The sequence below is a fragment of the Ornithodoros turicata genome, unplaced genomic scaffold (genome assembly GCF_037126465.1).
Source record: "Ornithodoros turicata isolate Travis unplaced genomic scaffold, ASM3712646v1 Chromosome29, whole genome shotgun sequence".
Taxonomy (NCBI): Eukaryota; Metazoa; Arthropoda; class Arachnida; order Ixodida; family Argasidae; genus Ornithodoros; species Ornithodoros turicata.
Genome location: NW_026999353.1, coordinates 360,100 through 384,654, shown reverse-complemented (window position 1 = coordinate 384,654; position 24,555 = coordinate 360,100).

Here is a 24,555-nt window from a genome sequence, read left to right as displayed (position 1 = left end):
GCGTGGCAGGCGGTATATATGGAAGTAGGGACATGCACACTTGTAACGCTATCAAGTGACGGTGCCGTCGCACCTGGGCAAATTTCATTCACATTTTTCCGACTGGGCCGACTTCATTCCTTTTTTTTTCTTAGAACAGCCGTGCGGTGGGCGGTTCACATGCAAGTATAGATATGCACGCAGCCAACACGCATCACACCTGAGCAGTAATTTCCCCAGAAATTCACTGCTTGGGGGGTGCCGAGCTTTCAAGGGGGGGGGGGGTATGCTTGGTGAAGGTTCCACATTCGGAATTCTTCTTAGACACAGAAATAATCGTGGACACAATGCTGACATATCTCGACAGCTTTCCCGCTTTATTTGTACATGTTATTACGTTAGAACACAGTACATTAGAATGCAGATTCATTACGAACGGCATTTCGACATTAAGATGCAAAATCACACGACCGAGAAAGAAAAAAGACTAGCGCCTTGTCTCACGAAGCTCAATGAATACCTAGCAACCGACGGTGAAAACCTTAGAAAAAAAAAAAAACAGAATACCTCGCTTGATTGAGTTGGGCGCGAATGGTTCTTGATGATCCACATTGAGTTTGCGTGCCCGCACGCATTTTTGCTCGTATATGCGTGCAATATATGCATTGAACAGTCACTTTCAAATTATTTTGGACAAATGCATGGTACGATCATCTGCGTGTCTGTGGTCCTACAGCTCAAGTTTGATACAGGATGTAATTCGCTGCGCCGGACTCACTACCAGAACGTGTTGGTGGCCAGCTGGTTGGGGTCACCTGAGAAATTTCAGGGGGGGTGTTGCAAAAATGCAGGGAGGGTGTACACCCCCCTGGGGGGTGTAGGGAAGTCCCTGCACCTGAGCCAACTTCACAGGCATTTTTTCGTTGCAACAGCAGTGCGGCGGGCGGTTCACTTGCCAGTATAGACATGCACACTGGCAACCCTATCAAGCGACGATGCTGCCACACCTGGGCCGACCTCATTCACATTTTTTTCCACCTGGGCCGACTTTGTTCGCATTTTTTTTTCAGGTGGCGCCTCAGTGGTTTACACACAAGTAGGGACATGCACATTGTCACACCAGGCGATGATACCGTCACACTCAGCCCAACTTCTTTGGCAATTTTTCTGCCTGGGTCGACTTCGTTCACAATTTTTCGATACAACAGCCGAGTGGTAGGCGGTTTACATGCACGTAGGGACATGCACACTTGTAACCCTATCAAGCGACGGTGCGTCGCACCTGGGCACATTTCATTCAATTTTTTTTTCGACTGGGCCGACTTCATTCCTATTTTTTTCTTACAACAGCCGTGCGGGGGGCGGTTCACATGCAAGTATAGATATGCACGCAGCCAACACAACAAAGCGATGCTACCATCACACCTGGGCCAACTTCACAAGCATTTTTTCGTTACAATAGCCGCGCAGTGGGCAGTTTACATGCAAGTAGGCACATGCAGTGGACAATCATACAGAAAAGTACAAGATGAAGTATATTTATTAAAGCCAATAGTGGCAGGAATTTGTTGTGATTCTGTGTGAAGGAAAAAACTCACCCAAAACATGAAACAGCAGAGTCCGTATTCACCCGCCGACTTGAACCATTAGTTTAGTGACGTCGGGTTTAAATGGGTCACGCGATGTCTCCGGCTATGAAGAGCTGTTGAGCAAAGGTTGATCATAACGCATGCGCACTACTGACATTGTCATGAGATGGTTGAGAGGAGGGAGAAAGTAGCAGACGACAGACAGACGACAGAAATAGTAGACTTGCGAAGAGGAAGGCTCTCGTTTTATTTATTTTTTTATTATGAGGTTCTTAGCGGAAGAAAAGTTCGGGTGTCGGTAATCGGCGGTTATGCCTACCTCTGTGTTTCTCGCGCAGGTGAACGTTGTGCTTTTGTTCGGTGTTCGGTCGCCGATAGTGGCTGCGTTTATAATAACTTCATCCGCATCGACCATCGCTGTTTTATCCTCTGTTGTGCAATCTGTGTGGTGAACTGCAGCGATCAAGCTAGCCTCTCGACTGATGCGGCGTTCCAGCAGCGTCTTTTATACGTTTTCGAGACTGATGTCATGTTCGCAACGTGTGTGCAACTGCTTGATCACTGTAGGTTATGTAAACAGAAAGAACATTGATGGAAGGGTGGCCTTATTCTGCACGTGACTCCTACACGCATAACTTTTACGGTATCATAGTTTTAAAAAATCGGCGTGGTAATCAATGCGTGCCACAAATCCGCAACGCATTAGAGCATCTCTTTGCTGGCTGTGTGTCTTTGGAGTGCAACTCATACGGAAAAGTACGATGAATGCTGCCTTGTTTACGTCCTCGTCCTGTGTGTGTGTTTTTCGCTGTTTGTTTAGTGCTGTTTTCGTCATGTTACCTAGGGCGTCCCTGCTTGTGAGCGTGGAGGTTGCCAGTGTCGCAACCCCCTGTCAGTGCGGTGCTGTGCTTACCTCTGCTGACCCCTTTTTATTTGTTTCTGCACTTCAGCATATAGGATTATTGTATAAATCATTAAGCACTAAACTGATTGTTCTGTTCAGCCAGCAAAGGTTCATCATTAGGTTTTGACTGTCTCTTGCTCTGAATTTTCACAAAATGGGAACATGCGTATATATATATATTATCCTTATGTATGTATATATATATATATCCTTATATATGTATATATTTGTCCTTACTCGTCATCTGGTATGATGCACTTTACATCACAGACGTAATAAATGCTAAAATAAACGGCCACACTTTAATGCCATTACGCTGCGTCCGAGCCATTCAGGATTTGTAGTTTATAGAGACCATGTACACAAAATATAGATGTTAAAATGAACCAAATATCTCATAAAGAAGGATTTCTTATACCGGTTTCAGTAGTGGTGTTTCAAGGACGGAGCAAACAGGAACGTACGAAACAAAAGACGCACAACAACAGCGGCAACATCAGCTACAAACAAGCATGTGCAGATATTTTGTTCAATAAATGTGTGCTTATTTCGTATATATAGCCATATAAAGCCATATACACTTATAGCACTTTCACACACCTGGTTGGGGACTTATCTCTTTCTCCTATCTATCTGTCGTATCTCCATTTCCTATCTATTTTCTATCTAAAAGTTCTCTCTCGACTCAATGCAGGCATTGTAAGCAATTTCACTAGCATTACCATCACACCATTATATGCCAAACCATCACCACCACCGATGCCTAAGAGCTCCCCACAGGTCATGCCATGCTATATTACGGCTGCCAACAGCATATCATGCACTAAACAAGCTTATGAGGCGGGGTAGTTGGTCCAAATTCATGATGACAACAAGAAGATGCGGACAGAAGAAAGACGATACGGACGAGTGCGTCATGCGCTACGATCTTTGAAATCATTCCTTATTCATTTTTTTTTTAATTTAGGCTTCTTGTTCCGAAAAAAATTCATAATGATGCAGTTAGTTATCACTTCAGTCTGACACAGATGACTCAACTTTGACTGTGAAATGACATAAGAGGCCTGTGTGATGCCATGACAACGACAGTTGGCACTGAAAGGTTGTGTAAACTTGTTATTGAATTTTTACTTCAGCAGCTCTTTACCACTTTGACATTTTTTTTTTGTTTCCCAGTCATGCAATACTCCTCAGACTGTTCCCAGTTTTCCGTGCTTTACTTTACTTTACTTTGCTCTACTTCAGATTGCAGACGTCCTTTAATACAGACGATAATTTAAGTAGCTCAACAAATGGACGTTCGATGCTTACATGTTTGTATCGTCCGTATTTGTGGCCATCTTCGAGTAATTTTAGTTGTTTGCACACATGATAAAGTTAATAAAAATTATTGCGCAGGGTGCATTTCTGCACTGTGTGGTTACGCAGTTTGACTGTACACCTTTGTACTGAGGGATTGTGCTATTTCTTGAGAAACAACACAGTAGAATATCATAGCAAGGCACACCTAGAGACGCTCGTTCTAGCATGGAATCTCACTGCCACAGCATGCAGCAGCACTTATCATTGTCTGCTCCTTTGCTGTATTGATCTATATCATGCCGTAAGAGGAAGTTTGCAGTGGAAAATGGACACAATGCAAATAACATGAACTTGAAATCAATCAAATGCAACTTGAAATCAGGTGCATCTTAGCCACAATGTGCTGTATCATTTTTATTGAAATTTACATGATTGCATATCTTTTTTTTGAGCCACATTGATAGTTGTCATTTTACAGAACCTGACATATTCATCCAATTGTGTCAGCACAAATCTAGGTAACTGGGCACTTTAACGTAGTGAGTATGGTGTACTGCATCATCAAGGACAAAGTCTGGGAGCAGATATATGGGACACAATGCTGAATTCGTAGTAAAATAATATAGATGCCTCTGCATGACTAACCACCTAACTTCAGTAACGAGTGATGAACATACACTGTCTTCAGGCAACTTCTGAAAACTAATTCATGACATATGGGAGATGGTTTGCAAGATACCAGCACCCAAAGCAACAGTTTCACAGATACCGAGCATATGCATTACGTCGGCACACAAGACAAGATTGTAATTAATTTGGTCCACTTTACTGAACTTTAGCACACCAAAGGCTGCCACAGAAAATGTAGGGGGAGATGAGGCTTCTAAAAGAAACAGATGTGCTATGAATTTCCCGTTAACAAGAAATGAAAAATTTCACACACACAACCACAAGATTTCTGAACCTATAGTGGAGCTAGCTCTTACGCAAACATGATTTTTGTTGGGGATGGCATGGAAGAACTGCTCACCTGTAACAAAATAAGTAACCAGGTGTGACACATATATGTACAATCATGCTTCACAGGCATTGCCATGCATGCAGTCAAAGCAGTACACTCTAAAAACGGTGACACTTTAGTGACACGTGGAATTGGTGTGACACTTTGGGGCGAGCCCAAACTTGGATTTCGAATGTGTCACAGAGCGAACTTAGTCCATATACAGTTACCGGAAACGCGTTTTTGTTGCCACCGAAGTGGCTGAGGTGTCGTAGATGATTACTGAAGCCTGGGAGGGCGTTTGAACACTGGAGTTGTGACACTTGCCGCAGCTGCGGCCGTTGCCCGTGACACATGGTTTGATATTTTCGCTTTTTGAACGCTTCGGATCTCTATGTTTTCTCATTCAGCTACCAACAATGGGCAAGTCTTAGGCCAGTTCAAGCGAGGACGCTCACGAGTTTTCTCGCGTCCGGTTTTATCTGCTAATGTAGCTTATTTAACTCGCTTTCGGGAATACTGTGACGACTCAGACGTTGATGTTACTGGAACATCTCGAGGAATCTGTGCGTATGACCTATGCTAGTGCCTGTCATATATAAGGTCATACCGTTCACATGCGTGTGCACGGCAGGATGGTGCATCATGTTAGGGCATCCTTCAGTGAAGCACGGACGTATCGGTAAGTTCTTTGGGATTTGTTTTCTTTTCGAAACGACGAACGCAATGGAATCATGTGAATACAGGGAGGCTGGAGGATAAATTGGAGCAAAATGTGCCGCATTGTCTCTGTGTCTCTGCCCCCTGTCGAACGCGAGCACACTTTCGGAAACCCCACATTGCTTTCCCTAAAGCATTAGGAAATACTTGACTTTATGCATGTGAAATTGTTACCAAGCAGACAATCGCATCCGCGCGTCTGCACCACGGGCACGACGCGTATTCGCGTAATGAGCGTCTTTCACCAGTGCATCTGTGCGGCATAATTCTTTGACATCCGAAATCGCAAGTTACAGCGATGGAGATAAATTCAAAGGTTTTTTAGTAGCTGCCGAGAATGGAGGCTTTGCGGCATGTTTTTTTTTCGTACTTCATTGCGCCGTTTCTTCCGATTACGTTCTACATTTCGTTTGTCTTCACTTATCTTTTTTAATGTGTCGTGATCTAAACTGACCACTTATGTTTAGGACCTGCAGAACGCCTATTAGGAAATTTCAGAATAGCGTGTGAGTCGCCAACGCAAGCGCAAATGAAGCTGTTTTGCTAATTATTCAGTTACCATGCTTCCCTTCAGGACACCCCTGTATTTCGAGATGCAGTTCGAGCAACGATTGCCATCTTAGTCGGAGTTCTACGGAATCAAGCAACCAGGAGGGTCTTGAACTCCGTGCTTGCCGCGCGATTACCTCGCAGTGTATCGATTCTGAAATAAAATGTTTCTCTTTTCACCCCTTTCCCCTAGCATGTGAGCGTGCCTTCCACATACGAGCACATCAGGTGTCAGTGTCCGCTGCATGTTTCACTCATCTCTGAAGTTTATAGAGCCACATTCGGAGAGTCTTCTGCATAAAAGTTAAGTAGCTGCCTCATATTCTGTCTCGTGCTGTCTCGGACGCTTTGGCTCCTTCCCCGTGTGGGCTCGTGGGAGCGCACTCAATGCACTACCAAGATTGTCAAGATTGAGATTGAGACAATACACTCAACTTTTATGCAACTAGGCGATGTTGGACCACGAGGGCAACGTCACGACTGACGCCGTGGGGGAATGTGCGTTCTGTGCCGACATCATATGGCTCAAAGTATCTGAGGGAAACCCAGGAAATACCCCAAGCAGCACAGTCGGCATCTCTGTGAGGCCGACAACCGCAAGCCCTTTCGCTAGCACCACCAGCACAGTCGTGACCACGACACCACCTGCACTTTAAACACAGAGCTCATCGCATAGCACGCCGACGGCCACCATTGTACAGATCGATGTCTTCATCACTGTTGGTTTGTTGAAAACGCGAGGCTAAGCCATTTCGGGACACTTATCATAACTGCATAAGTGTCCTAAAAAGGCTTGCGCCTCCTGTTTTCAGCTAACCAACGGTGATAAATGCATCATTCTGTACCATGGTTGGCCTTCGGCGTGCTATGCGGTGAAGCCCTGTTTTTAGAGTGTGCGACGTTTTTTGTGACACTTGTTGCGGGAGCTCTCGTGACAAATGCTTCAAAAAGCAAAAAAGGAACACAAAGCGTCTGGGAGTGACACTTGAGCAAAGCGCGTTGCAAGCGTCACTTTTTTGCAAAAAGTGACGCTTGCAACGCGTCACAAAAGTGTCACCATTTTTAGAGTGTATGCACGAGATGGCACATACTTTCCTGGTGATGATGTGATGGAACGAAGCTTTCCAGCAGTAAATGTACGTCATGGTGTCTCTATTGCAACAGCATTCAGGCACTGTTTCGTGTGACAGATCCATAGATGTTAAAATCGTTTGTCATAACGCTGATGACACACTCCTAGTTACATCCGAACTTTGTTACCGTAGTATTCCCACATTCTGTACTCCGGTGCAAGGAGAACAAGTTGTAACGTAATTGAAAGTACAGTGATGTACTACACATATGCACATTGGAAGGATAATGGTGCGTCATATTGGTGATCACACCAGTGTAAAGCTGCAGTGTCGTCGAGTAATTTTTAACAGTCCTACTCACAAAAGGATGCAGAGCAGCCTGCATGAATTTTTGTCAGAAAGAAAAGCCTTGAGCTTCAGGAGACACAAAAGGAAAACCTTTTGTTTTGCGCTATATTCATACTGAACACATGAGCACATGGATATATTCTGTGGCCATATCACAGCAATCAACAACGTAAAAGAAGGAGAGCTAGTGTAACATGGGTGCTTGTTCACCCTGCTTTACTGCTGTCATCAAATCCGCAGTGAACACATGAGCCCCAAAGAGCTATGCGGTCGTACGACAGCTGTCAATAACGTAAAAACATGATAGCTACTGTTATCATGGGTGCATGTTCTTCCACGTGCTGGTGTGGATATAAACGGCTGCACTGGCTGCAGAAATCTGTAAATCTGTTAACGCAAGCTAACTTTATTTTCAGTAGTTGACAACTGTCATGTGGCCATGTACAATATGTCAATGCGTTCATGCTACGGTATCGCAGAACTACATTTCCATTTTGATGTTGCATGTACCACCTGACTCCTATTATAATTGTATATACCATTTATTTCTGAGTCTATAGCCTATCTTCTGTCATATTCATCTGCAAGGCGCTATATGTAATAACTGCAGTTGATCTAATTTTCAACTTTAGGCTGTCGTGGGTTTTGTTTACATGTGTGGCAATGCATTTCGAGGCCGTGTGATATCGGGCCAGATAACGGGCTTGAAGGCACGTGCTTTAACAACACCGTGAGGGCGCTTCTGTAACACTTTAAAAGGGAGCAGGTTTCCCGAAAACGGGAGTTGGGTTTTCAACGGTTGTACGGGCTGGAGGCCACGACTTATTCTGCTATTGGTAATAAACCTTTTCTGTTCCTTGGTTATTTGGCTGTGCTGCGTTTCCTTGGTTGCTGGACGGACGGGCCGACGCCCCGAGAGTGGGAACCTTGGTTCCCACAATTGGCGCCGAACGTTTTCGGAACCGGGTCGTCCGTTCGGTGGCGGGGGGCACGCAGCCCAGGCGTTCTCGGTGCCTAGTATTCATCAGCATGGGAGTGTTCATTTCATCTTTTATCAGTTTTTTGGGGGGGAGTTGCACGTTTGTGCCTTGGGTTTTGTGTCGTCTTGTGAGTGTTTTTCAGTTGCTGTCACCTCTTGGAAATGGAGCGTTCCCCGCCGCGCGGACACCTTCTACGTAGCGGTGTCCGCTACGGACTCCCGGTACAAGTCGAGCCGACAGGACCGGTCGGTGATGGGAAAGCACCGGCGGGGGTGCCGCCACAAGGTACGTTGGCTGAGGTATCTGCAATGCCGCAGCCAAACCCTGCAGTAACGACAAAGCCACTGACACGCATAACAGAGCTCTGTACGTTGACGACGCAACGCCTTGCAGCCGGGTTTGTTTCGCAGCCACAGGCTCAAGCGCCATTACGACTCTCTGTACCCGTCCCCACCTTTTCCGGATACTCAGACAAAAAGACGGTCGCAGACTTCCTAGATGACCTGACAGCCTATCAGACTGGCATGGGAATCTCGGAGGAAGTTCTGCTAGAACGCGTCCTGCAGGTTGCCCTAATCGGAGATGCCGCACGCTAGCTTCGGCTGCAGTCGAAGTTTAAGTCCTTGCGGGACTTCCAGCAGCGGTTCAAGAACGAATTCCTTCCACCGGATTACGAATACCGTATCCCAGAGAAATTACGTAGGCGAACTCAACACCCCAGTGACAGCCTATTGGAATTTCTTACAAGAACTGTACAAGAGAGCAGATCCCACCGCTCCAGAGGAACAACGGGTGGCATGGGCAATCCGACAATGCCACACGCGCTTCCGGTCCTATCTCCGAGCCCAGAGCTTTAATAGTCTAGAAGCGTTGGCCCAGGAGGCTCGTACTATACAAGGCGACCTCCTGACAGAAGCCGAGTATCGGCCCCCGCCACCACCCGAAGAGGTCTTGGAACCGCGTTGCGCGTGTGTGGCCCCGGTTGAGCACTCTCCTGCGGTGAGTCTGGATGACAGCTACCGTAACCCTTACATTGCGGAGTCATCCCACCGGCAACTTGTCCCCTTTAGTTATGAGCGAAGGGTGACCCCAGCGGGACTGCATCCTGCTAGACCAAGCGCGACCCGAAGCTTTGGGGAGCAGCGCACGGGAACCCAAGAACAGCGGTACCTTCCGCGACAAGAGCGCAGAACGTCCGCTGGCTGTTGGAGTTGTGGCAGCCCCGACCATTTTCGTCGGGACTGCCCGCGTGGCAGACGGAATTCCCATAATTTGCAAACGAGAAACGACCGAGGCCGACGTCACTGAACGCTCGCTCAGCGACGTCGGCAGTTACCACTGGCCCTAATCATTCAAAAGCTGGCTTTGCAAGCAGCAAGATAAAAAACGGAGACGCTTTGGCTTCTTTTGCTTTTTCTGTCCGGGATAACAATCAGGATATCGAACGAAACATTGCTGTTCAAATTTTGGGTAAAGATTACATCGCCCTTATCGACACTGGAGCTATGCTCTCGCTTATCGGTGACTGTGTTTACGAGCACTGCCTATCTAGACACGTGTTCCTGCAGACGACGGAAGTTTCCCTACGCCTTGCTTCCGATGACGTCATTCCAGCACAGACTAGCACTCTGGTTGTGCTTGGATGGCAGACGACGAAAGCAGCGCTTCGTCCACCTTCCCGGCCTCGCAGTGCCTATTATCCTGGGCAGGGACTTCATCATCCGGCAGAAGTTGGGGCTGAACCTGCCCAATGGAGGATACGTTTACCACGGATCGGCAAGATTTTTTCCCTGCCGTGGCACAGGAAGACAGTTCAGCTCAGCAAGCTGCTGCGACTTCCGTTGAACACTCTCCGTTCCCGACTGTCTTGGGGTCATTCCATGGTCCTGAGGAAGAACGCCGTCAGCTTGAACAAGTACTAATACAAAAACGAAACAACGAACGAATCGAACGGACACTTGTTAGACGACCCCTTAAGGGCCAGACATAAACAGAAGACCGCGTATGTAACCGAATACGCGGGAAGTTGGGGCCTGGAACGTGACGTTAACCGAATTGGACTTGGTGATATCTCCCAATGTACGCACTTCTATTTCCGTCTGTTGTACAATAAAGTAGTGTTCTTCTGTCTTCCTAAGAGAACAGTCGTGTTTTTCTCCTCTGCGGAGCAGCGCCAGTTAGAAGCGATTTTATACGAGCGACAACATCGCTAAAGAGTCACATTAATATACTACAAGTACTGCGGCAGTTTGACAGTGTCTTCACGGAGAAACCCGGTAAGTCGTCTGTGTTACAGCATATCATAGACCCTGGCGTTGTAATCCGAGACCACTGAGTGTGCATAAGCATGCTTTGTTAGACGCTGCTCTTGATGAAATGCTCCAAACCGGTGCAGTTGAAAGTCATAGAGCCCTTGGGCATTTCCCGTTGTCCTGGCTCTGAAACGTGATGGGACGGCTAGGTTATGCGTCGACTACCGTCGACTTAATGCATAACTGTAAGGGACTCTTACCCGTTTCCGTCCATCGAGTCAATCATGTGTTCCCTGGGCCACGCTACAGTGTTCTCAACGCTTGATTGTAGTAGAGGGTTTTTGCAAATCCAAGTTGCCCCAGGGGATGTCCCGAAAACAACCTTTACCTGTCATGGGGGTTTGTTTGAGTTTGTTTGAGTTTGTACGGATGCCTTTCGGTCTGTGTAACTCTCCCGCCAGTTTCCAACGGCTAATGGATACCGTATTGGGAGATGCAAAGTATAACTTCAGGATGGCGTACATGGATGATGTCGTAGTGTTTTCCAGAAGCTTTCAGGAACACTTGGAACACCTTTCAATCGTCCTTGCAAGGATGAAGCAGGCGGGGCTAGCCATCAACCCCCGCAAGGTGCAGCTGGCATCGCCTAGGATCAGCCTGCTCGGCTTCATGGTGGACACAGGAACCATCAGTCCTAGCGATGACAAGCTAAAGGCGATATGGAGTATCCGGTTCCCAGTAATGTAAAAGCCTTGCAGCGTTTCTTGTGTATGGTTGGTTTCTACAGACAATTCATTCGTAACTGTGCTGAGCTAGCGAAGCCGCTTAACCAGTTGTTGCGCAACGATACACGCTGGCAGTGGGGAGAAGAGCAGGAACGATCCTTTCGAGCTCTTTCTCACGCAATCGCTAATACGGCCAGGCTATATTTGCTTGGCCTGAATAAACCGTTTGTTGTGGAAACAGATGCTAGCGATTATGGTGTTGGCGAAGTTCTCTTGCAGGAGCATGACGGTATTCTCTGTCTAGTGGCTTTTGAAAGTCGCACGCTGAATCCGGCAGAACGGAATTACTCCGTCACGGAAAAGGAATGCTTGGCGATCATCTTCGCTCTCATGAAGTTTGATCTGTACCTGGACGGCACCACTTTCACCGTCCAGACTGACCACCAGGCACTTTCTTGGCTGCAGCGGCTCCACAACCCATCTGGATGTCTTGCCAGGTGGGCCCTGACGCTACAAGGCTACTCCTTCAGCGTGGGGTACAGGCGGGGCTCAACGAATGTGGTAACAGCCGCGCTTTCCCGTGCGCTTCTACCGGGGGGGGGGGGGGAGGAAGGTCCAGAGGCGCCTTCCCAGCTCCTGGCAGCAGCACAAGTGGCACGAGACGTATCTTCGCCTTGGGGCACGGTCGTGAAGAGACAGCAGCTACTGGACGCTCAGAGAGCGGACGGCCTTTGTCAGCGGGTGTCTTAATGGTTAGCTGAGCAGGACTCGACAGGCACCGGAACGACTGACGGACGGCACGACTCCTATCTGCTGGGCGAGGATGCCATCCTGTTCAGATACATACCCCAGTCGGATGACGATGACGGCTCATCCCCATACAGAGTCGTGGTGCCACGGAAGTTGCGTAAGTCTTTCATACGGTCACAGCAGGTCAGTTTTCAGGTCACAGCAGTGGCAGGAAAACTTATGAAAAGTTATGTCGTGTTGCGATATGGCCAGGAATGAGGCAGGACGTAACTAAGTATGTTCGTACTTGTCCGATATGCCAGATAGCAAAACCTCGTGGTGGTTTACCCCCTGGGCGCTTACAGCCTGTTCAGAGCAATAGGCCCTGGCAGATAGTTGCTTGTGATGTGATGGGACCATTTCCCCGTAGTCCTAGAGGTAACCAGTATCTGTTTGTGGTTACTGATCATTTCACGAAATGGGTTGAGCTGTTTCCTCTCAGGACGCTGACTTCCCAGAGAGTGTGGGGAAGGCTACTCGACACCTTTTGCCGGTTCTGGTTGCCTGCTCAGCTCATCACGGATAACGCACCCTACTTTACAAGTAAGGTGTTCTCAGATTCTTGCGCTGTCTTAGGCATTCAGCACAAGAAGACCTCCCGTATCACCCTCAGGCTAACATTACCGAATGTATTAATCGAAACCTGAAAATGATGTTCGTTACTTTTACTAGTCAGCACCACCGTGAGTGGGATCTTCGCCTGGCTGAACTGGCGTTCGCTACACGGACAAGAGTCAACAGATCTACAGGCTTCACCCCGGCATTTCTGAACTTAGGGCGAGAGGCACCTTTTCCCGTGGAGAATGCTCTGGGCCTCCGGGATGGCTGTACTCGGTTGGACCAGGCTTGCCAGTACAACCGAGGACGACGGAACCTCACCTGCAGCGTCGGTGACCTCGTCCTTCGACGGACTCACCCGCTAAGTGATGCGGCACGCGGCTTTGCAGCCTCGCTCGCAGATAGGCGGGATGGCCCCTTCGTGGTAAGTGCGTGCTCCTTCGGCCTCACTTACAGGCTTCGTCGCTGTGAAACGGGCGAAGCAACTGGGCCAGTGCACATCTCGGACTTGAAACCTTACCACCTCCGAGAGCGGAGACTCTGACCTTCCGCATCCTCAACACCTGGACTAGGATTCCGCTACCGGACCAGCATCCAGTCGCTACAACTTGCGTCCCCGCAGGCGGCGCACGTAGTAGCCACTATCTCGGTCACTAGGACCTCACGTGCTCACGATTTATGTGATATTAGTGTTATTTCTGTTTCGCAATTTTCCACAATGCCATTTTCGGGGAGAGCCCTCGGGCATCGATGTGGCTACGGCATTGGCCACCCTCAGACGCTTACGTCCGGAACCTCCTCTAACCTCCGGAGTAGTGACTCCTAAGACAGGATCCTCCACCGCCGCCTGCCCATCACTTCCCAGCACGCCAAGACGAGGACATCGTCATTGAAATGCCGGACATATCGGACGACGAAGATCTCTAGAAGACACTGAGTTGAACTTTGGGGTGGGGGGTGTGGGTGATAAGCTATCACCGCCCAGGCATCACCCGTACCATCCGTCTACGTGGGACTCGTGTTAACGATGGGGGGCACTGCAACAGTAACTAACGGGCGTTTAAAGCAAGACGAGAGTCTTTCCGGGAGTGGTGTTTTCGACTGTGGTGCTGGCTGGAGGTCACGTCTTCTTCTGTTGGTAATAACTCTTTTCTGTTCCTTGTTCATTTGACTGTGCTGCGTTTTCCTTGGTCGCTGAACGGACGGGTCGACGCCCCGAGAGTGGGAACCCTGGTTCCCACACCCTTCAGAGTTTAATGTCCTAAGAACCCATACACACCTCTATATACTCAAACGTCCTGAGAACAGCAGGATAGCGCAACAGGAATTGCAGTTCGCCAACTGGCTTGATGGTGAGCGGACGCATCGCAGCTGCGCTTCCGGAGCAACGCCCCCTTCCCGCCGATACCGCCGTGCTTCCCCGTGTTGTGTGTGTGCCTTTTTCACTGGATTAAGTCCGTTGGACCGAAAATTTAATGCCTCGAATTCGACTCAGTGCAGTAAGTTGAATGCCTTCTATTTATTTGGGGGGAACTTATTTAATTTAATGGCACACACGGAGTGGGAGTTCGTAGATGGGTGCAGCTGGGGTGCAGACCCACTCGCGCAGTTTTTCTGTGGTTTGTAAGGTAACTTTACAGTTGTTTTTTTGGGGAAGGTGGTTTATGTTTACTGTTTGGTGACTTCGTGTGTGTAAAATATTTTGTCGTGTAGGGGTGTGTGTTATAGGATAGTCATTGGAGCAATGCTATAGGAAGTTTGAGGTTAATTCAGTGAGTTGGACTTGGTACTAGAGAAAATGAGCTATAAAGAGGAGGTAATGAGGATAATCCCTTTGCACCTAACAGTAGTCTGCTAAGATCCCGGTAAAATCCGAAGAAGGTAGGGTTAGGACACAGGGCATCTCAAAGCAGCAAGGGTGCGTTGAGAGCGTGAAGGGTGGCAGTAAGGCAATAGACGTGCGCCTCACGGAGCTTGAAGATGAATATCTAAAGCTCCAGGGTAGTCTAACAAAGCCTACTAGGATAGGGTTGGGTAGGGTAGGGTTGGGGGGGGGGGGCTTGCATTGCTTGGCACTGAGTGTACCAAAGAAAGACATGTGAAATGCGCAAAAAAGCGATTAAAAGAAGACTGGGTCATATCTTGCGTGTTTTACCGTTCCGGCGTATTCTTTTAAACTTTTAAACCGACCTCCCACATAGCTTTGTAAATAGAGCCCAGTTAGGTTTCGGTTTCTATTCGGTTTCCGTCGAACCGGTCAAGTCATAAAGCGCGTCACGGTAACTGTAATTAATGAGTTTTTCGGCGATTTCAAGGATTTCTTGGTCTGCGATGCCAATAGTAGAGATAGACTGTGGGGAAAGCGGGAACAGTGGTAGGCGCGTTTATTAACCGCTGGCGCGACTTCACCACGCGCTGTGGGTGCCGCGTTAGCGGTGGGATGTCCATAAGCTTACAGGCGGGTGGCGTGTGGGCAGAGAGCTGCCCATGCGCTTACCGTCGCATATTTCTCCACCTGCGCCGACTTCTTTCGCGAATTTTTCCGCCGCAACAGCTGTGCTGTGGGCGGTTTCCATGCAAGAATAGACGTGCAAAGGACAGTCGTAGACAAAAGTACAAGTCGAAATAACTAGACAAAAAAAGTAGAGAACTCCGACTTAACATAACAAAATAACAATGTTTACTCAGACGTTTCGTCCGTCATGCGACGGACATCATCAGTGCCATACTAAATGACAGATTACACAACTGGTCGCAATTTAAGGAGATGGGAGTATTGTTCGCGAAGGGGGCCACGGTTTTTGTTACAAACCGTGGGGTCATCGCGTATGTGCGAAGACCCTAGAGGCTTTCTGGGTCCCCATCTTTGGTCCCGAGCGAAGGTCACTGCGTTCTAGAAGTCAAAACAATGTCCCGTGTCCCAACGATGTTCTGTAAGCTCCGTCTTAAACCACGCGGCGTGCGTCGCGCTCTTTATGTCCCGCTTATGTTCTTTGAAACGAGTGTTCCGTTTCCTGCCTGTCTCGCTAATGTAGCAGATGTCACAGTCTTGGCATTGTAGTTTGTCGACTACTCCAGACTGGTCTTGTGGGGGGACGGGGTCCTTCGGTTTCGGTATGAGACTTCGGAGTCTAACATGCGGTTTGAACGTAGTCCTGATATCCAACGGAAGTAAAGCCCGGCGGATACATTCAGAAACGCCTTTGACATAGGGTATGACATCGCGTGTCTGACCGGTGCTGTTCCCGTCCTGCGGTCCAGATACTTGCATGCGTTTCATGCCAGCGTCCTCAATAAACCTGCGTGGGTAGCCACGCTTGTCGAAGGAATCGGCGATCGCCGCGTCCTCAGAAGCCCCTTACTCGGTGCTGTATGATAACTGTACAGATCAGTGGAATAATGTTTGTACCACACTCCGTTTGTGCTCCGTGGGGTGGTGTGAGTCAAAACCAAGGAAACTGCCGGTATCACAAGGCTTGCCGCACACTCTAAGAAAAAAAAGGGGAGTCGCGAGGCGTCAGATTCGCCCCTGACCCCCAAGTCGCTGTTTCTCTGGCAATGACTCTCCCCTTCTCTCTCGCACTCCTTCGAGCGGAATGTGCTGCGTGCGAGAACCAGTCCTCCTCAGGTACTCGCGGACGCGGCTGTAGAGTATGTACCACTGCGCCCATACACCATGTTGCAAGCCCATTGGCCTAGACTGTGCGCGCGCTCCGATTGGTCGAGAACGTTTTGAAATCGCGTTTTGTACGCGCGCATGTGCGTACAGCGTCTCGGCCGTTTCAGCATAGTTTCGAAATAGCATGGCCGGCATGTCGTCCTCCTGTGTTCGGTGGTGTCAATCGACAGAACAGTTTGCAGAAATATGTTCGTGGATTTTATTCGCGCGTTATTGTGAGTCTACGCGTGCTGTGCTGTTCCTGGACACAACTATTATCCCACGAACAATTTCTCAACTGCGGTACCGGAATGCTTCATGAGTTGGAGCGTGAAGGAAAAGTTCGGGCGCCGTTGGATTTCGAGGACTGTCAACAAACACAGGATTACGTGCCACACAAGCGCTTTTCGCTTCGCTATAATGCATGCACCGCAGGCAGCGAAAGAAGATGCTCATCATGAAATGGTACGCACTCATGAGACTGGCTCTCGGTATTAGGAGTTGAACGGTGTGTTCGTTCTGCTTCATGTTCGAACTTTGTCCCAGTGTGTCAGCAACGCAGTGGGCTTTGTACGCACAGTGCACCCATGTATAAGATCTTTGAATTAGTGCTTTGTATCAAATAAATCTTTATTTTACCCCAAAATCGCTTTAGTTATTTTGAATACCGAGTAACGGCGGCAGGCCTGAAATCCAGTAGAAGTCGATGGTAGCCAGGACCGACCGAAAAGCCAGCCAGACATGGGGGCTCCTGATTGGCCGACTGGTTGTGCATAATATCCACCACGTCGCAATTTTATTGGTCGTGTGCCCAGTGTTGTGTGAATTGTCTCAAACTATGGGCTCTATGGGGAGCTGTTGGAGCCTGCGAGAACGAGACGAGAGTGGATCCGTGGAGCCGTTAGCAGTGCCCTCAAAACGTGAGACTGCGTGAAACGGCAGCTCGCATGCAATGCTCTGCTAATGTGCCATGTACAAACAATGATTGTGCACTGCTTGACAACTAAAAAGTAAAACGAAAAAGTGAAAACACATACACGCATAATGCGCCTCCCAACTCATATTTGAGGCTCCGGGATTTGCCACGCCACATTTTGAATCCCATCAACGGATTTGAAACATGCAGAAACGCGCGAGGGTGCTTGCACATGGTCTTTCTAGTTTGGTAACTTTTCGTGCATCATTTTCGCGGGACGTCTGCGTGAGGGTAGCACGAGTGTCACTCTGTTTGTGAAATACAAGTCGTCGACGAAGCAAAGTCTCAGTGGGAGGCGATCACCGTGCAGATGACGTGAAGTAAGCATTACAGGGCTCCAGCTTTCTATACCGTAACGGACAAACTGATGATATAAGTAAATGGATCTCTGATTTCGTTGTATTGCATGGTACACGCAAAAGTCGATCGTACAAACGCACATGCCTAGAAAATCTTGAAACAGTGTCGCGTCTGCCTGCATGTTGCTGTGTAATTGAGCATACAAATCAGTTGTTTTTTCTCCCCCCGTTTTTCGAATGTGCTTGTCTGCCTGTGGTCTGCCTTTCCATTATTCAGGTGAAAGGCATACTGGTTGGGGAATTTGCTCAGTTCAACGCAGGCCCGAATTTTCACATAATGTCTGATTTTTATATAATGCAGTTTCTATAGATATCTTATGATTTTGTGCACGTTTTATTCTTATGGAAAGCTTTTTATGTGTGTGTGTGTGTGTGTTTGAAGCCTGTATTTCTGCGCAGTATACAGATTTATCTGAGCTGTACTTCAGAACACCGCATCAGCTGAGATTGCGTTTTATATCTTCATGCATTAAACGTCTTGTTCTTGTCAAAATGTCTTGTTCCAGCTCCTTGCCTTTGAAATGGAAGCACAGTAAGCGTGTGCCAACACCCATACATGGGAGGAGAGTGCTGGAGCCATGGTTTTGTTGCTGTTGTCCTTGTCACCTGCGCAGAACTTAGATGCATATGTAATCCTCACCACATCACCTTTCTACTCTAGCAGTTCAGATAATTCTTCGGTGCACCAGAACCATGCGAATACCTGCTTCTCCCCAGTGGTACACCTTCTGCTGTGGTCATTTATGAAGGCGTCTGCTGGTCAGAAAGCAGTGGCTCTGTGTTGAAGGTATGACACTGCAAAATTCAATCTCAATTTTTTGAATAATACAGGTCTGTCACATATTTAGTCGCTGTTATAATTTACCCATCGCATGAGGTGCCCCGGTAAGTGCTATGTTCTGCTTCTTGCCACTACTGCTAAGAGAGAAGACAGATGGAGTCATCAAGAAGTTGGTAATTTGCTGAGAAGGGGTGGGTGAGTCTCCAAGATATGTGGAATATTTACTTATACACCTATCTGAGCCATCATGCAACTTCTGTCATAATGGACATAAAGGCGCATACAAAGATCATGCGTAGACATGCATACATTAGGTTAATATAGAGGGTTTTTACTGAATACAGGTATTTATTTGCCGATAAAGATAAGATAAAATTATTTATTTTAGGTATATTCGATCACTGCCCCTAGGTTACTGGCATTGAACCCTACAGCTGGAGCTGTTCGATATCGGAGTTAGTCAATTTGTTAAATGTTTGAATTATTCATTTTAGGAGTAGGTAAACTTTGGCTAGAGTTTGAGCACCCAATTAGTCTCACTGCAGTTAATATGCACCTTCGGAGGTCACGCTAGTAGTTTGTTTGTGCTACAGTAGACATTTATGTTTTAATATCTATTGCATATACAGGGTGTTTCATGTAAAGTGATAAAAAAATTGGAACTGGCGATGTAGGTGCTGGAGCATTGCGGGACTTTCGGTAATTACCAGTTCTGAAAACATTTGCCACCATCGTGGAAGGCTTTGGACAATTTTTAATTGCAGGACATTTATTTTTTATCAATTTAACTTCGAAAATTGCCACATGAACATCACTTTCGCTTTACAGCAATACGAAGTCCTGCACGGATAGCCCCCAAGAGGCTAACGAAACTATGCGAAAATAACTAAAGAAGATGGAGTTGGTGTGTAGAGCACACATAGTACTTTTTCAACAGTAAGCCAGCTTTGGCATTTTCTTTGACTATTTCGTTTATATTTGGTATTGTTGCTGCAACATACGGCAGAAAATGACTAATGGGAAATTACTGGCAGTTATCTATATTCTATTGTGTACTGCACTTCACCTGGAATTTTCGACTTTTGACACCGCTCTGTCGAACACTGATCTAATTTTTGTATTTACAGGTAACCTACTTCAACTGATTCCTGTACATGATAGTCGCTACAAGGAAATAGACTTCGGGTTCGATGACCACATGTACGTCCCTTTTTTGAAACGATATTAAAAATAAAGTACATAGTGTGTACGTGATGATGTAGCCTATCTGCTCAAAAGCACCTTTTTTTGCTTGAATTTTTTTTTTCTCCTGCAGTAGGTTCTCAAAAATGGTTTGGGTCAATCACATCACTACAGTGCTGATGAGAAACATCATCCTTTTACCTTGTTTCATTCAAATACCAAAAGCACGTACCAACTCAATTTTAAGCCCTGAATTATCATATGGACTTTCTGTGGAAGAGATAGAACTTACGAAGCATATTATTATCTGATAATGTGGCACTGTTTTCCTGGCACTCTTCATAATTTCGCTCTTAAAATACTTTACTTGCAGAAGCCGAGAGAGGCCCATGTGTATCCTACCATAATCGATCACACAGCAGATGACCTGCAAGCTTCTGCATCATTCTCTGTTTTGACCGAAGGGTTCATGGTCGGGCATCCAGAGTGCTAACTTCATTACCGTTAACGTTGTGTACAGTCCTAAAGCTTAACTAATTAACTGTTACGTTAACGTGGAATCACTGTTTGGAGCATATACAGGTTGACGCTGTGCACAAACTTCATAATGTACATCGATGAGAACTAGTTCTCTCTATTCGGAAATCCACAGGTAATATTTCCGTATCTGGAGTACGGGAAATATCAGACTGGTGGGTTTTTGAAGGCCCACCGTGTAGATAGACATTTGGCCTCACCGCAAATGAAAAAGAACAACAACAAAAACATTCATCCTTGTCAAAAATTAAATAATTCAGCTGTTCACTCTAACTGGAATGGTATGTGTGTTGTTTCCGGGAAGATTTTTGCTAAGGATCTGGTATGTTACGAGTTATCTCATTGTTATCTTGGATGTAAGATAGAGTTTGTGTAAAAGAGGCTACCTCCATAGGTAGCTACCTTGCTTGATGACAATACACACACAGCCTGACAGCATGGCGACGACAAGCACGAACAAAAATCCTTAACGTGACGTGATTTCACAAGCACGAGTTGGCATTGCACTAGTTTTAGTCCTAGCTAGTTGAGATAGTTATATGGGAGCCAGTCCTTGTGACTGGTCTTCCGCCTCGATGCCAATACACACACCTGAATTCCAGTTAACTATTTCCTGTTCCGCGCGTTCAGCGTAAACAATTGGCTTTATTAATTACCGAGATCAACTTTTAATATTGTATCCGTCTTTGCCTGCTGGCTTTAGGTTGCACAGACTTCGGAGACGCAGCTATATTTCAGGCTGTGAGGGCAGGGCTTCAGGGTCACATTGTCCGTGAGAAAGCACTGTATGGTCTTGTGGAGTGCTCTCGCCGCTGGCTGATGTCTACTCGTCTTTCCCGCCACGTTCAGGTTGAGTCGCAAATCACGTTCTAGCTAGCCCGTTATCACTGTACTGCACTCCGCAGCGACCCTTCCGTGTTTGGATTGTTCGCATGTTATGGTCAGTACGAAAAGCAAACTCTCGTGGAGAGTGTTGTTATCTAGCTTGTAGCACTGTAACGTAAAGTTAGTGTCTGTCAAATGGGGACTACCTGCACAGGTAGCTCTCCTGCTTGATCAAAATACACTCTTCGGGTCGTACTTCGTACTGTGGCCGGCCTTCAATGTCATGCCAATACACCCTCACTTCGCGTCACACTACAAAGTACTTTCGTGGGTAGTTCGCTTGCTTGATGGTAATTCATTTTTCGGGTCGCACTACAAATTGTGCAGGTTTCTTTGCAAACTTTCGTGGTTGAAAGCGGGAATCGATAAACGCTACTGGCCTAAATTTTTCGCTTCGCTTCTATATCAGTCGCTTCAAAAGCTTTATCTCCTCGACGAATGAAAAAAAAAACTCTCATTACATCTTCCTTTCCCTTGGTGTCTCTAAAGGCCTTGGTGAGCGACTCTGTGTGCGCTGCCCTTGCGGCCCTTTATGAGGAGTTACTTCACGACCAGCCTGTTCTCAGCCCAGTGTGCCCGCTGCCGGTGTAACAAATGGAGCATGTTGACTCAGGGCAGCTCACGCAACATGAAGCTTTAACATCTATCTCCTCAATGACGAGCAGAAAGTGATATAACTGCCAGCGATTCCCCCATTATTGGTCAAAATCGCAGAGGTGCTAGGTGTGGCATATGTGCTGGGCCTGCCTTGGTGTTGACCTGGACTCGAACCTGGGCTGGGCTGCCACATTAAACACCTTGAAACCAAATTCCAGCGATGGCTTCCTGTATTTCAACATCTTTCTGGCTTTGGGTGGGGCTATGATCAACGCTCCCTTCTTGCCGCTCACACGGCTTTGGTAAGAGGGACTGTGCTTTACACTCTTCCAATGTTACACAGCGTTTCACCAACGTCGTTAAATACCATTCGGACCCTGTTTCTTTTTTTTTTTGCCCGTTTTTTTCTAGATTGCAGTTCCAAGAATGGCTGAAATACGGCAAGCCCTAGCTGAAGCTGGCGAACTTCTAAGCTGGTGGAGGAACTCCGGGAGCGGGAAACGGCTCGACACTTCCTACGTTTGCGTGCGTCCATTCCCCGTCAGCCGCTTTCAGGAAAATTCTGTACTGTCCTGAAAGTGATTTACCATCGTGTACTGCAGACCACACGGCAGGCTCTCGCTGGCTTCATACATAACGACGTCACACCACCAAACGCCCACTGCTCTCTGTCGGCACCAGAAACCTTCGCATGTCTTCCGGACCTCCAGGACCGCACAGATCACGCCCCCCCCCCCCAACACACACCCACAAGTCGTTCGAGCCCACTTTAAGCTCTGGTAGATGCCAAGTTTTTTACCTGTGCAGCAGCATACACCGTTGTCTCATATCGAAATGGCAACAAAGTAGTGTTGCTTTTACAATAACATGAAGCACACAATTTACATTAGCAACAGCAACTTTATTTTGAGATGGAGAGTGAGGAGGCTCATCGCCAGAGGCGATACTCTATCCCAGGGGTCGGGAACCCATGGCGCGCGCGCCGCTTGCGGCCCAGCTGCGGCCCGCGCAGACCGACCGCACGAGGAAAATCCCTGTGTTTAGCTGGGAGAATTCCTAAAGCAAAAGTGCACTCTCTGTGTTGATTTTCTCGCGCTTAAAATTAACAAAAGGTGTTTGTCGTATTCTGTCGTAATCCATAACTTTGTGAGCGCAACAAGCAAGCTTACAGTATTAGCTGCACTTGTAGAATGGTCAGCTTGTCATTCAACAGCGATGAATAATTTTGGAAGGCTAATTTAGTGTTATTTTGGAATGGGTTCCAATCTCATCTGTGGCCCCTGGAAAAAAGTCGACGGGGAGGGGGTGAAATATGGCCCGTGGAACTGTAGAGGTTCCCGACCCCTGCTCTACCCCATTGCTGGTGGGGATGTGGGGAATGAAATAATGAGCCCCTTCACATTAACGATCGAAGTCCGATGCTGTCCAGAAATGCCAAAAGAGCTTTGCGCGCACATTGTTGCTGGGCTGCATCTGGCCAGAGACCAACCAATTTCGATAGGGAGAAGGGGCGAGAGTCCAGCTGAGGAAGAGACTCGGAGAGTGCGGTTCGGGAAGGTTGGTAGTAGGGACAATGAAGAAGAATGTGCTCAGGATCCTCTAGAGCACCACAGTGGCAGCAGGTGGGAGAGTCAACTTGTCTCAAGCGGTGACGCCACTGAGCTGTAAAGGCCACATCGCGTCGCATTCGGTGGACTAATGCAGCATCTTGACGAGATATGTTTCGTGGCATGCGGAAAGCGAGCGTTGGATCAACTCAGCTCAATATAGATGGAGGCCATAGTTTTTCAACTTGAGCATGCATTTCTTCGTATCTTCCTACACACACACACACATCTTCCGTACGCATCTTCAGCACACAAGTGCACGATCTCACATTTTCTGTCCGACGTTTTCCTACCAACTCGTGTAAATTCGTCACTTTTTCACACTGCTTGTACATTGCTCTCCGACCTAGAACAGACGACGTTATGTGTTCCTCCGAGTTGGCGTCTGATTGGGTGTTCAAGTTGGGCAAATGATGGAAACAGTGCAGTCATCTGGATCCGTATCCGAAAAAGAGCGTTTTTTATTGACACCGCACCCGTTATGAAAGAGAAGTATTGAACAGGAACTTGTACATAGAATTACGGAGCGTAGGTGCTGAATGTTATGTCGACAATACTTACGTCAATGAAGAAGGTGAGGTCAATGTCGCTCACCTCGCGACGGATTCACGTTCATTCTGAGATCGATATTTGGAGAATAAACAACCCATCTGCATCTTTCCTCTCTGTCCTGTCCTATCTTATAAAGTAGAACGATATTTACCTATTACAGCCGTGACTAAATAGGCGCAGATAGGAATTCCCAGCTCCTTAGAGTGGACGTACGAAACAGCTAATTTCGGACGCAGAAATTTCGTTATCATTATCACTCACGAGAAACAAGACAAGCAAGCGAGCTGGTGTGACGATGAAGGGAGCCTCCCTGAGCCTGCGGATTACACTGATACCCAACAGTGTGTTGCGTAGCATTGCGTTTCTTTTACTTTTCTTTTGTGTGTGTGTGTGCGAGGTCGATTGAGTGTGACATATCGGTTCTGCATACGAGCTGTTCAGTGTTCAAAATTATTTCAACATTAAATTTGCATTATGTTGTGCCGTCAAACTTAAGAAAGCAACGTGGGTTTCTTGACGGAAGTTTACAGACATCGGCCTTACTGCAAGTTGCATCTACATATATGTAAACTTCATACGCAGCATCACGCATGAATTATGTTGGTATGGAATAGTTGGATAACGTTAATGTAACTTGTTTTCGGGGCTACATT